Source organism: Ranitomeya variabilis, chromosome 5, assembly GCF_051348905.1.
Source record: "Ranitomeya variabilis isolate aRanVar5 chromosome 5, aRanVar5.hap1, whole genome shotgun sequence".
Taxonomy (NCBI): Eukaryota; Metazoa; Chordata; class Amphibia; order Anura; family Dendrobatidae; genus Ranitomeya; species Ranitomeya variabilis.
Window position 1 is genome coordinate 661,339,487 of NC_135236.1, and position 13,084 is coordinate 661,352,570.

Consider the following 13,084-nt stretch of genomic DNA (forward strand, 5'->3'; position numbering starts at 1 on the left):
ACTGCCTATATCATTAGTCCTATCATCTCATTCACTAGTCCTACTGCCTATATTGTTAGCCCAATCGTCTCATTCACTAGTCCTACTGCCTATATCATTAGTCCCATCGTCTCATTCACTAGTTCTACTGCCTATATCATTAGTCCCATCCTCTCATTCACTAGTCCTACTGCCTATGTCATTAGTCCCATCGTCTCATTCACTAGTCCTACTACCTATATCTTTAGTCCCATTGATTCAGTCACTAGTCATAATGCTTGCTTCATTAGCAACATTGCTTCAGTTACTGGTCCCATTGCTTGTATTACTAGTCCTGCTGTCTCAATAACTAGCCCACTGCTTATGTAATTAGTCCGACTGCCTCAGTCATAACTCCCACTGCCTTTTTTATTAGTCCCAATGTCTCAGTCGCTAGCCTTCTGCCTGGCTTAGATTATTAGTCTTACTGCCTACATCATTAGTCCCAATCCCCCAATAACTAGCCCGCTGCTTTTATAATTAGACCTACTGCCTCAGTCACAAGTCCCACTGCCTATATTATTAGTCCCAATGTCTCAGTCACTAGCCCTCTGCCTATATTATAAGTCCAACCATCTAAATCACCAGTTTCATTGCTTCAGTCACTAGTCCCACTGCCATCAGTAGTCCCGCTGTTTCCGTTACTAGTCCCATGCTTATATCACTAGTTCCAAAGCCATTATTAGTTCCACTACTTTATTCCCTAGTCCTACGACCTATATCACTATTCTCATTGCTTCAGTCACTAGTCTTCCTGCCTTAATCAGTAGCCCAATTGCCTCATTTACTAGACTTTGTGCTACTAGTTATATCTGTGCTTGGAAAAGCTGAGTGGCAACCACTGTGGCTACCATCACTGCTACCACAGAGGTTCCAATCCATCTGGAAAGTTCTTGGGGTCCCTATAGACCCATATACCTGCTGTCTCTGCCCCCGTCAGGCATCCCTGTCACCACCCTCCCTGTGTTACCGCAGGGTGGTATGTTGTGCCGTGCTCTTATGCCAGTGTGTTTCCTTCATTAAACCTACAGCGCGCGCCAGTTATGAGAAGGCTAACTCTTATCAGGTTTCCGCAGAGCCGTGACATTGACCTTGTCAGTTCAGGTCATATTGAAATACCGTACGCCCTGTGCTGCTCACAACTAAAAATAAGCCAAAAAAATACTAAAAAAAGCCCCAGCAATTTTAAGGGGGGTTTCCATGTACTTCTTTTAATCCGGCATCCAATAATCCAGAAATCTAATGATCCGTCATTTATTTCTAGCATATAAATGCACAGAAAAATCAAATTACACCCGACCCTGAAGAAGTTTTGCCACATTTTTAGGCATATTTTGTATAAGCAGCTTCTTTTTTATGGCTTTTGTTGTAGTTTTTTTTTTTTTTTGTCCAATAATCCAGAATAACTGTTAATATGGCATTTGGTAGTTCATATCCATGCCGGATTAAAGGAATTTTACTGAAATCTGATTTTATTTTACAATGTACCCATAAGTGGAAGTATGCCTTAGAATAATAGTCAACCGACCTCCCCACGGCCCCCCAAAAATATATGCACATTCGATTTGGCCTAACATGCACGTGTTATTGATGGCTGCAGTCTGCCGCCCACGAAAATAAAGGATTGGGGATCTACAATCTAAAATGCCCCCAATCCTATTTTTCCCCCGACATCTGCTATTGGGAAGCCCCCCATACACATTAGAGGGGGTTCGGCCTACATTCTTCTACTAGTTGTCAAGCCTGGCTAAAGTTGTTACCCCTAGCAACCAATCAGAGAGCAGCTTTCATTTCACCAGAGCTGTTTCAAGAATGAAAGCTGAGCTCTGATTGGTTGCTAGGGACAACAGAGCCAATGTTTTGATAATGGAGGCCTACAGGCCTCTTTACGCTTTTGGTCTGTCATGGGGGAAGGCGTGGAGGTAGAAAGAAAGGATTTTACATAAACAAAGAGATTTATAACCCTTTTATTGTGATATAGAGCGCTGGCGCTGTACACACCTGCTGTCAGTAAAGGTGAGGCTGAATGTGTCCTGACAGGCCTCTAAATAAATTTGGCACATTTAGAACAGGTAGAAAAAATCCAATTTATGCCTGTGCCATGAGCAGGTGTAGACTTGCGCTTATGTTTATTTCATTTTCATGCTTTCTGCTTAATAGATTTGACTTCAAATATGTCTTATCTTCACTTTGTAAATGTATCAGAGACAGTCTGGAATCACATCAGACATGGAGTCCTTATCTTCCAAAACATCATCTATCGGGGGGGAGAGATTCGGGAAGCCCCCCATACACATTGCACTATCGACTGAGCCTGCCGATACTGGCGGGTCTGGGCCAATGATGTGTATGGGGCCCTTAAAGGGGTATTCCCATCTCCAAGATCCTATCCCAATATGTAGTAGGTGTAATAATTTGCAAATACCTGAAATTAGAATTGTGGTATAGTTCTTCTGATTCACTATGTCACTTACCCCATGTGCTAGAAAATATGGTTCTGACCACTAAGGCTATGTGCACACAATGCGGATTTAGTGCGGATCCACAGCGGATTTTTCCGCACACAAACGCTGCAGATCCGCATTGTGATTTACAGTACAGTGTAAATCAATGGGGAAAAAAAAAGCTGTGCAGATGGTGCGGAAAAATCCGTGCGGAAACCCTGCAGATTTAAAAGAAGTGCATGTCACTTCTTTTGTGCGGTTCTGCAGCATTTCTGCACCCTTCCATTATAGAAATCCGCAGTGGTAAAAACCGCAGAAAATCCGCATCAATTCTGCATAAAAAAACGCACAAAATCTGCGGCAAATCTGCACCTGCGGTTTCTGCCAGGAGATGCGGATTTTGTGCAGAAAATTCTGCACCCCATTCCGCAACGTGTGCACATAGCCTAACTGTCACTACGGTATACGCGTGGTCGTAACCATGGATACTGTACTTAAGCTACTGCAATGCCCTGCACATGGGGTAAACTTCATAGCTAATCAGAAGAGCTATACTACATTTCTAATTGCAGGTATTTACTAATATTATTATTGTTACTACACCTACTACATATTGGGATAGGATCTTGGACATGGGAATACCCCTTTATGTCTTTGCGAGACAATGTGATAATCCTTCAGTCCATTATTAATATTGAGTTAAAGGGGTTTTTCATTTTAACAAATGCATTGATATATGCAATACTAGATGGTGGCCCGATTCTAGCGCATCGGGTATTCTAGAATATGTATAGTAGTATATAGCACAGCCCACGAAGTATATAACATAGCCCACGCAGTATATAACATAGCCCACGCAGTATTTAACACAGACCACGCAGTATATAACACAGCCCACGTAGTTTATAACACAGCCCACGTAGTATATAACACAGGCCACGTAGTATATAGCACATCCCACGCAGTATATAACACAGCCCACGTAGTATATAACACAGCCCACATAGTAAATAACACAGCCACGTAGTATATAACACAGGCCACGTAGTATATATCACAGCCCACGTAGTATATAACAGCCCACGTAGTAAATAACACAGCCCACGTAGTATATAGCACAGCCAGTAATATATTGCCCAGCCACGTAGTATATTGCCCAGCCACGTAGTATATAGCACAGCCTACGTAGTATATAGGACAGAGACGTAGTACATAACACAGACCACGCAGTATATAACACAGCCCATGCAGTATATAACACAGCCACGCAGTATATAACACAGCCACGTAGTATATAACACAGCCCACGTAGTATATAACACAGCCCACATAGTATATAGCAATGTGGGCACCATATCCCTGTTAAAAAAACAATTAAAATAAAAAATAGTTATATACTCACCTTCCGGCGGCCCCCTGGATCCAGCCCAGGTGTTTAGCGATGCTCCTCGCGACGCTCCGGTCCCAAGAATGCATTGCGGCAATAACACGTGATGATGAGACCGCTATGTCATCTTCGGTCATTGCCGCAATGCATTCTTGGGACTGGAGCGTTGCGAGGAGCGGGAAAGGCTGCTGCGGAAGGTGAGAATATAATGATTTTTTATTTTTTTTATTATTTTTAACATTAGATCTTTTTACTATTGATTCTGCATAGGCAGCATCAATAGTAAAAAGTTGGTCATACAGGGTTAATAGCAGCGTTACCGGACTGCGTTACACCGCTTTTTGCCACGGTGTAACTCAGTCCGTTTAACGGACTGCTAAACCGCTATGGGGGCACTGACTGGAGGGCAGTAGGGAGGGGTCACTGACTGGAGGGGAGTAGGGAGGGGCGAATTTGCGACCAATCAGCGATGCAGGATTTCCGTGACAGACAAACAGACGGAAGTGACCCTTAAACGATTAAATAGATAAATTGCAGGCAGGTACTCGGCCTGTCTGAGTCCAGCTCTGGTTTCTGTGTTTTAGCTGCAGTGACATTACACTGACAGCTCATACCGAGTTCAGTGATTGGCTGCAGAGGTAACTGCCTTGGACAAGATTTCACCGCTACAGTCAAAACACTGAGCCTGGAGCGGCGGCGGAGAGTTTGACCCAGGGAGTTTGAGTACGTATAACTTTCTAAGTCCCTTTACTTATGTTGTACTGGTTTTAAGTTACATTACCTGTTATGCTCCAGTTACATCCAAAGCTGCAGGGCATGCCCTCAAAAAGCGATCTGGTACTAATACTGCACCATACTGTGCTTTATGATGCCCATATAGGCTCATACTATGTCCTTCTTGGGGCAAACAGGGCCCAAAATGCAGTATGATCCCTGCCGATGCACAATGGCACCCCCATGATGTCTTAAAGAAACCCCACATGCACAAACTGTGTGATGCCCAGCAGTGTTCCCCCTCACATATACCAGGATAATACCCCAGCAGTGCCCGCTAACATAGTACGATGCCTCATAGTGCTCCCCCCCACATATACCAGGATAATGCCCCAGCAGTGCCTCACAACACAGCATGATGCCCCACAGTATCAGCCCACATATACCAGGATAATGTCCCAGCCGTGCCCCGCTAACACAGTATGATGCCCCACATTGGTCCCCTCACATATACCAGGATAATGCCCCAGCAGTGCCCCGCTAACACAGTATGATGCCCCACAGTGCTCCCCTCACATATAACAGGATAATACCCCAGCAGTGCCCCGCTAACACAGTATGATGCCCCACAGTGCTCCCCCTCACATATACCAGGATAATGCCCCAGCAGTGCCCCGCTAACACAGCATGATGCCCCACAGTGCTCCCCTTCACATATACCAGGATAATACCCCAGCAGTGCCCCGCTAACACAGTATGATGCCCCACAGTGCTCCCCCTCACATATACCAGGATAATACCCCAGCAGTGCCCCGCTAACACAGTATGATGCCCCACAGTGCTCCCCTCACATATAACAGGATAATACCCCAGCAGTGCCCCGCTAACACAGTATGATGCCCCACAGTGCTCCACCTCACATGTACCAGGATAATACCCCAGCAGTGCCCCGCTAACACAGTATGATGCCCCACAGTGCTCCCCTCACATATAACAGGATAATACCCCAGCAGTGCCCTGCTAACACAGTATGATGCCCCACAGTGCTCCCCTCACATATACCAGGATAATAACCCAGAAGTGCCCCGCTAACACAGTATGATGCCCCACAGTGCTCCACCTCACATGTACCAGGATAATACCCCAGCAGTGCCCCGCTAACACAGTATGATGCCCCACAGTGCTCCCCTCACATATAACAGGATAATACCCCAGCAGTGCCCCGCTAACACAGTATGATGTCCCACAGTGCTCCCCCTCACATATACCAGGATAATACCCCAGCAGTGCCCCGCTAACACAGTGTGATGCCCCACAGTGCTCCCCCTCACATATACCAGGATAATGCCCCAGCAGTGCCCCGCTAACACTGTATGATGCCCCACAGTGCTCCCCCTCACATATACCAGGATAATGCCCCAGCAGTGCCCCGCTAACACTGTATGATGCCCCACAGTGCTCCCCCTCACATATACCAGGATAATGCCCCAGCAGTGCCCCGCTAACACTGTATGATGCCCCACAGTGCTCCCCCTCACATATACCAGGATAATGCCCCAGCAGTGCCCCGCTAACACTGTATGATGCCCCACAGTGCTCCCCCTCACATATACCAGGATAATACCCCAGCAGTGCCCCGCTAACACAGCATGATGCCCCACAGTGCTCCCCCTCACATATACCAGGATAATGCCCCAGCAGTGCCCCGCTAACACAGTATGATGCCCCCGTTACCACAATGAGCAGACCTGTGCCACTCTGTTGTCTAAGATGTGGCACAGCAGGTGTCTTCTAGCGACATCATTGTTCCTCGTGCACCGAGCCGAGCACTAGACGGCACAGAGGGCACAATGAGCCGGGATTCTGGATTGTTGGACAGTAATAGATCAGTATATATGATTTATGTAAATTTATATACAACTTTTTGTTTTGTAGAAAGAAATGAAGAGCAATTTCAAGTTTTTGAAGATCTTAATAAAGTTTATGTCAGATCATTTTCAGTCCATCGCCACTTGTGTCTTCGCATATTCTCGCAGTCCGTCAGTCGCCCAATCACGCGGTGTACGGTTTACATGGTTTTGTGTTATCGTCAACGTAAAACAACAAAAAAAATAATTTAAAAAAAACCATGACATTCTGCCCATATAACCCATAAGTAATAGTTACCTGCTATTTCTTGCCTTCAGTTTTGGTTGCACTTTAGCTCTGCCCCATGAGGGCACTGATCAGTGACTCCAGCTCGGCTGCATTGTCTGTTGGGCTCTACAGTAGTCTGAAATCGTCTTCCTTTCCGATCACACACACAAAGGCAAAACCATGTGCACAGAGTCAATAGGGTGGCAAACAGAGCCCATACGGGTCTATATTCCCCATAAGCAATACCGCCATATAGTGCAAACATGTCATGACTTCCATTCCTGACAAAATCTATGGGATGTCCTGTTGCTCCATATTAAATCCCAGGTGCACAAAGGTACCATATTCCTTCTATGGATCCATTATACAACCATGTGCTGCTGATCTTTGTCTCCGGTACGATTTTACTCCATCTGGGCAATTTCCTAAATATTCCGTTTCTAACTTGAAACTATCAAGCGAAGATAAAATCACCCAATGTTATTTTGAAGTGGGAACTATATGGCGGTATTATTTGTGCTCTCATGGAGTATTATCAGATACGGCATATTATTTGGGCTCTAGATGGCGGTATTATATGGGCCTATTTATACCTGTAGAAACTGGCCAATTGGCACCCCAGAAAGGTGGCAAGTCAAGGGGCTCTCCCTCCCAAAACAGCATGATAAGTGTCAGGATCCAAAAAAGCCCCTCTCTCCATCATAGAAAATGGCAAACCTACTGGCATAGCAGATACAACAAATCACATACTGTGTGATGGGCTAAGGAAATCTGTGCAATGTATAAAGGTCCAGGATAATAAACCAAAAAAAGAAGCCTAAAAATAAATATATAAATATTACCAAAGTGAATACTACAAAAAAAAGCCAAGGAGAATAAGAAGAACAGGAGAATATTAGATAACTAGTCAGTCTTGGCTTCCTTGGAAAATGTCAATCAACTTGACTTCTGAATGGCAAACGTGCCCAATTTTGCTGTGGTGCACCCCCATCTAGAATCCGCAGGCTCCACGTAAATATGACAATATGAAATATGTGTGATATGTGTGCTGTTTGCAGTCAGACAATACATGGCATTCTCATTTGTCCTTTTAATTAACTGTACAGAGCTTTACACAGATTTTTATACGTAGCTGCGGGGCCCTCGCTGACTCATTCATACTGTCCTGGCGCCAAATGCACTCAACCAGTATTCCTGGTAACCAATTTAGGTTTCCTAATCCTGCCAATGAAACAGAATCAGAACATGTGGAGACCTTTCCATTCATTACAAAACATCAGCAGGAGGTAATTTACGGCAGACATGTATTAAGAATCTGAAGGGTATAAAGTTCTGGCTTTCCCGGGGGAGTACTGAAATTAAGAGGTTACAGATATCAACTTAACAGCACCACAGATAATGCTACCATATGGTGCACATAACTAATAACACTATACAGTACAAGTAAATAACACTGTTACACTCTACAATAATACTATGCTACCATACAGTAAATGTAACTAATACCGCTATACAGTACAAATAAATGACACTATTCTATAATAATAATAATGATAATAATAAAATGCTGCCATACAGTACATGTAACTAACACCGCTATACAGTACAAATAAATGACACTATTAAATTCTATAATAATAAAATTCTGCCATACAGTACATGTAACTAATACTGCTATACAGTACAAATAAATAACACTATTATACTTTACAATAATACAATGCTGCCATACAGTAAATGTAACTAATACCGCTATACGGTACAAATAAATAACACTATTATACTTTACAATAATAAAATGCTGCCATACAGTACATGTAACTAATACCACCATACAGTACAAATATATAACACTATTATACTCTACAATAATACAATGCTGCCATACAGTACATGTAACTAATACCGCTATACAGTACAAATAAATAACACTATTATACTTTACAATAATAAAATGCTGCCATACATTACATGTAACTAATACCGCTATACAGTACAAATAAATAACACTATTATACTCTACAATACAATGCTGCCATACCGTACATGTAACTAATACCGCTATACAGTACCAGTAACACTATTACACTTTACAATAATAAAATGCTGTCATACAGTACATGTAACTAATACCGCTATACAGTACAAATAACACTATTATACTTTACAATAATAAAATGCTGCCATACAGTACATGTAACTAATACCGCTATACAGTACAAACAAATAACACTATTATACTCTACAATAATAAAATGCTGCCATACAGTACCCGTAACTAATACCGCTATACAGTACAAATAAATAACACTATTATACTCTACAATAATACAATGCTGCCATACCGTACATGTAACTAATACCGCTATACAGTACAAGTAACACTATTATACTTTACAATAATAAAATGCTGCCATACAGTACATGTAACTAATACTGCTATACAGTACAAATAAATAACACTATTATACTCTTCAATAATACAATGCTGCCATACCATACACGTAACCAATACCGCTATACAGTACAAATAACACTATTATACTTTATAAAAATAAAATGCTGCCATACAGTACATGTAACTAATACCGCTATACAGTACAAATAAATAACACTTATACTTTATAATAATAAAATGCTGCCATACAGTACATGTAACTAATACCGCTATACAGTACAAATAAATAATACTATTATACTTTATAACAATAAAATGCTGCCATATAGTACATGTAACTAATACTGCTATACAGTACAAATAAATAACACTACTATACTCTACAATAATACAATGCTGCCATAAAGTACATGTAACTAATACCGCTATACAGTACAAATAACACTATTATACTTTACAATAACAGAATGCTGCCATACAGTACACATAAGTAATACCGCTATACAGTACAAATAAATGACACTATTATATTCCACAATAATAATATCAAATATAATAATATAATATATATATTTGTTATATAATATAATAACAAATATCATTACACAGTAGAAATTTATAACACTATCATACTCTGCAATAATATAATTCTGCCATACAGTACATATAACACTACCAATATACAGTACAAATAAATAGCACTATTAAACTGTACAATAATATAAGTTTAATATACTCTACAATAGCATAATGCTGCCATACAGTATACATAACTAATTCCACTATATAGAACAAATAACACTATCATAATCTACAAGGATATAATGCTGCTATACTGTAAACATAACTAATACCACTATACAGTACAAATAACACTATTATACTCTACAACAGGCCTACACAACATACAGTCCACAGAGCTGTCCACTATGTGTTGCTCCATCTTCTTATGTTTAAATGTATTTGCGTCTTTTAGACGCGAATACATTTGGGCACAGAGGCACACTGCTGCCGGCACCAAAGCTCCGCAAAAAAAGACGAAATGATGCGTCTAATGTTAAGCACTCCATCAATGAGCCGAAGATTGAATGCCTTATCATTGTGGAATAGGTGAGGAGGGGGTTAATATTACTGTGAGGGCGTACAGTATAATGGGGGTGACAATTTTGAAAGGGGGCATAGTTTTGTGAGAGACGGTAGTAGGGGGATAATTTATTCAGAGTAGCGGTGTGTTGGGGATATTTTACAGAGGCGTATGAGGGGGGAATCATTTACAGAGGGGCAGTGTGGTAGGGATATTTTGCAAAGGGGCAGTGTGGGGGGGATATTTTGCAGAGGGGCAGTGTGCAGGAGACATTCTACAGAGGGCAATGTAGTGGGATATTTTGGAGAAGAGCAGTGTGGGGGGATATTTTATGCAAGAAGCCCGTGTAATGATTCAGGCACGCAGCATGGGAGATATCTATTTATGGGGCAGTATACTGATACTTACATTTTTAAGGGTACAGTGTCAGGAATCGCTGCTGAAGATGGAGAAGAGGGACGTCTGCGGAGATAAGCTCCGGGCATGAAATCCCTTGGCGTCTGTGTTACATGAAGACAAAAAGTGATAGGAATGACTTCAGTCAGAGAAGATGTCAAATATAAGATACCTGAATATATATTTTTTAGTGATACTGACTACGTTTCCTCAGTACTCTGGTCCGCAGTCTGATGATGGTTGTTAACAACAACTCCCAGTATCTCCTGACCATTGTTAAAGACATACTGGGAGTTGTAGGTTAATGCAATACAATTGTACATGGGACTGACCTGACATTGCAATTGATTGCTGTACTAAGCTTGGTGATGTATTCATGTACTCATGGTGGTTCTGCTGCTGTATTCATGTACTGTACTTATGGTGGTTCGGGTGCTGCGTTCATGTGCTGATAGTGGTTCTTATCTTGGACACATTTAGCAATCCAAAACCTGCAACATTTCTATGTTAAAACTTAAAAAATACTAAAAATTTCGAGTTTTGAGATTATGAGGATTGTGTTCAGTTTCTGCTCTAAATACTCAATGTAAGTTAGCGTTTTGTTCACACTTATTTTCTTGGAGCAAAAACTGAACAGAATCTTTCCAATATCCTATTCAAACACTTAAATTTGGTTCTGGTGATGTATTGATGTAAGTACAGCCTTAAAATTTTTTGCGGCCTTTGGAATTGGTTCAGTATGGCATTGCAGCCCTTAGATTAAAAAACGTTGTGCACCCCTGCTCTACAATAATATAATGATGTCATACACTACACGTAACTAATACTACTCTACTGTACAATTAATTGACACTATTAAATGCTACAATAATATAATGCTGCCAAACAGTACATGTAACTTATAGCACTATACTGTACAAATAAATAGCACTATTAAACTTTACAATAATATAAGGTCACCATACTATACTTGTAACTAATAACACTGTGTAGTACAAATAAATAGCACTATTACACTCTACAATCATACAATGCTGCCATACAGTGCACATAACTAATATCACTATACTGTGCAAATAAAATTACTGTTAAACTCTACAATATAATGCTGCCATACAGTATGAACATGCAACTAATACCACTATACAGTACAAATAAATAACACTGCTATAGTGTACAATAATATACTACTGCAATACAGTACACATAACTAATACCATTATACAGCACAAATAACAGTATTATACTGTACAATAATCCTACTATGCAATACCCAATAAATAATGCTGTCATACAGTACAAATAAATGCCACCATACAGTACAAAATACACCATCATACCGTTCAAATATGTAAGCCTGCCTTACAGTACACATAAAAAATGCTATCAGGTACTACACTACAAATACATATTGCCAACAGAAAGTACGCATAATTGATCCCATCATGCAGCAGATGTACAGTAAATAATGCTCTCATACTGTACAAATAAATAATGACGCTACACAGGACAAAGTACACTGTCACGTTGTACAAATATATAATGGTGCCACACAGTAAACATATATAATGCTGCCTTGCTGTACATAAAAATAATTACACTATATAGAAAAAAAAACTACTGCCATACCATACAAACATATAATGATCACATAGGGTAAACATAAATAATGCTGCCTTGGTTTACACATAAATAATTACACCACACTGTACGCATAAAAAACACTGTCATACTATACAAATAAATACTTCTGGGGTACAGAAGACAGAAATAATTTTGCCATACAGTAAAAAGAAACAATGCCGTAATATATTACAATTCTATAACAAGGACTCTACTCCATTTTCATGTGGAATTTTAGAGCCCCGCTCTCAGGATTGGTGGCGGTCCCAGTGGTCGGACCCCAAATGAGCAGTAAATTAACGCCTGTCCATCAGATAGGTGATGACGTTCATTGTTGGAAATAATCCTTTCATAGCCCCATCATGTCCAAAAATAAGCCCCCCAAAAACAGTGGTGAACCCCCAATAAACAGTGCCATATGGTGCTACTGATACACAATAGCGCCAGGCAGGCATAGTATCCTGCAAAGAAGAAATGGAGGGTGATATATAACGATCTATTATGACTGTATTCATAAGAAATTCTGAAAAAAAGGCGCCTTAACCAAAAGATTATTGTCAGAAGGATTAACAGTAAATCTAGTAACAATGAGGTGACCAAACCCACATTGAAGTATAACATCAGGGTGCGGTGTTTGCAATATACGGTATGTCTTAAAGAGACAATAACCCTAAATACATATCTCTATGTACATCCAATATATCCCATTATTATCGGTTATCTGCCTCTTTAGGCTGCAGGGGAGGACAACCCAGCAAATGTATAATTACATACTATATCAGTATATAATGCTGCCATACAGTACACAATACCAGTTTCACTATATACTACATAAATACATATTGCTGCCATGTAGTACGCATAACTAAAACCACTATAAACTA